Source organism: Diadema setosum, chromosome 3 (assembly GCF_964275005.1).
Source record: "Diadema setosum chromosome 3, eeDiaSeto1, whole genome shotgun sequence".
Classification (NCBI taxonomy): Eukaryota; Metazoa; Echinodermata; class Echinoidea; order Diadematoida; family Diadematidae; genus Diadema; species Diadema setosum.
Window position 1 is genome coordinate 47,935,380 of NC_092687.1, and position 2,489 is coordinate 47,937,868.

Here is a 2,489-nt window from a genome sequence, read left to right on the forward strand (position 1 = left end):
ATTTTTATTTCGATTAAATGGTGACATAATCAGGCATTCATTCAAGACTTGTGGATAGAGAACTAGACTACACGCGGAAGAACCAAGTTATCGAACATAACATATCATTTAAAAGGTATTATTTTGTACTTTCTGACAAAGATCGTACTTCAAAATCTTCAAAAATGGACTTATCGGTTTTTGAAAACAAACCCTTCGATTCTTCAAGGGAAATTATATTTCACTGAAGTAAAATTTAGATTTTTAGTGGAAAAGTGAGCAAAGAAAATGGGACTCCATCGGGATTCGAACCCGAGACCTCCGGATTGCTAGACCGGTGCTCTACCGACTGAGCTATACAAAGCCCTAGTGCAGTGTTCGTTTCAGGAACCCTTAATTCTCAATGCTTGGGTGGTCAGAAGCTATAGCAGTGTGTTGGTGTGTGACACACACGCACACACTTGAACCTGGCATAAACCCGAAGGATAATTCAACTTGGGGATAAATGCGAGGGATCACCGAACTGTGCAGCTTTTTGAGTTTGTAGCAAATAAAGACAGAATAAACTGACCAGAAAGAATATAAATTATTAGTGGAAAATGGCTTCATTAATTCACTACTGTTGGCGTGATTTAGCGAAAGAGACATGTCGTTGATTATGTCATTGTGATAAGTTCCACCCTGATAACACAAACGTATGAGATACGAAAGATTAAAGTGGTTTAATCTGGAAATCAGACGATCCGAAGCTAGGGCCCCGTCTTATAAAGACTTCAAATCAGTCACAAGTCCCCAAATCAATCGCAACTTGCATTGCAGCTCTCAAGAAACTTGTGATTGATTTCTATCACAAGTCTTTATAAGACAGGGCCCTGAATTCTTGTACTAGTACTGTTATATTTTTTTCATTGTATTTACACAGCATGATGGATCAAGTTTGTAATAGTATGTGGCAGCATATGAAACGAGACAAACAGAGTTTAATAACATCACTAACAATAATACAATTAACAGTACTTTAGGTCTTCCTGGCCAATTTCGTACAATTTTTAATTCATTTTCATTTTATGTGTATTCAAATTCGTATGGTTTTAACGGTGCAGTGACTTTGGTCGATTTCACGTTTAAGGTTATAGCTGTTATACTGTTTTAGCATTAGTTTGATATGAGGACTGGGATCAGGGTAGGACTCTGTTTGTGGGTAGGTTAGAATATATGTTTGGCTAAGGGTGCAGGTATTTTCCTTTGGAATAATTGTCGCAGGAGCAAAAATGTCATGGAACCCAATGATTAACTGGACAAAATCAGTCTTGCTTATATAAATGTATGAAGAGCTCAGTTGCAAAAGGTACTACATCCATTTTTCATCAAAGTCCACTTTTTGGTCTTGATGTACTCATTTTTAGGACCTCTTTACACCTATACTAACGAAAAGCTGAATTTCCAATCAGAAAGTGTTAAAAAATTACATTTAAAAATCAGTTCGGTTGCCAAAGGTACTACATCCATTTTAGTTGGGTTGCAAAAGGTACTACATCCATTTTAGTTGGGTTGCAAAAGGTACTGCATACACTCCAATGACATCATCGGGAAATTGACCAATCAGAGAGCAGCATTGGCTTGACCCTCTACCATTGTCTACTGACTTAATCCGTAAACAAAAGAAGGTGGCTTTTGGCTTTTTGGCTTTATGTTAAAATCACCACGCAAATCTGACCAATATCTTGAAAAACTCAACATATTTCCATCAAGCAATGTAGGAAACTGAAGGAGAACTCATTGACAAAACAAACCATCCCAGGAGAAGGATCGTGAATTAAAAGCAGTCGACAAGAGGAAAGGAGAAACTGGAGAAACTACGCGACTCTCATGTAGTCCCACATACTGCATCTACTGTTAGTTCCCGGTACCGCGCGTTACTGTTAGGGTGTTGAGTTTGAGCCATTAATTGTCCCCAGAGTAAAGTACAGACACCTTATAGGTATGGTCTATTTCTTGCATAAATAGCTTAACAGTGTTTGACAACTAGTCTGAATGCAAAGTTACTTTTTTAGATGTATACAATGGCATGAAATTCTGACATCCCTACCAACAATGCTTTACCTGTGAATATGCTGCGCTATTCTATACGTGCATGATGTCAAGTACCAGGCCCCAGGGCTTGAAAGTACATAGTGACATACAGCTTTGAACACTAGATTTATATTCATTCTTGTCAATGACACTTTTTACTTATGCAATGTCACAAAGGTAATATCAAATGTGCGTTTAGTATAGGTGGTCATTACTCATCGATGGTCTTGATTTCTATCAGCAATTATCAGATTTATCTTACCTGATAAAGAACAAACAAGAATGAAATTCATGTAATGAATTTAATTACACCGTTGAGAATATACAGCACATTCAGATGCTGCTTTTCCACCTTTTACCTTAGAAGTTACATTGGAAAACAATGATGAAAAGACAATGAATACAGTATTCTTGAGACACGTGAAGGGAGAATTCAC

At 37.3% G+C, this 2,489-nt stretch overlaps 1 non-coding gene across 1 annotated transcript; it reads right to left on the minus strand.

The window, feature by feature from the left end:
* Positions 1-270: 270 nt before the first annotated feature.
* On the minus strand, positions 271-345 carry Trnaa-agc (transfer RNA alanine (anticodon AGC)). The gene has a single exon. It is a non-coding gene; the product is annotated as a tRNA-Ala (tRNA).
* Between the last annotated feature and the right edge of the window lie 2,144 nt (positions 346-2,489).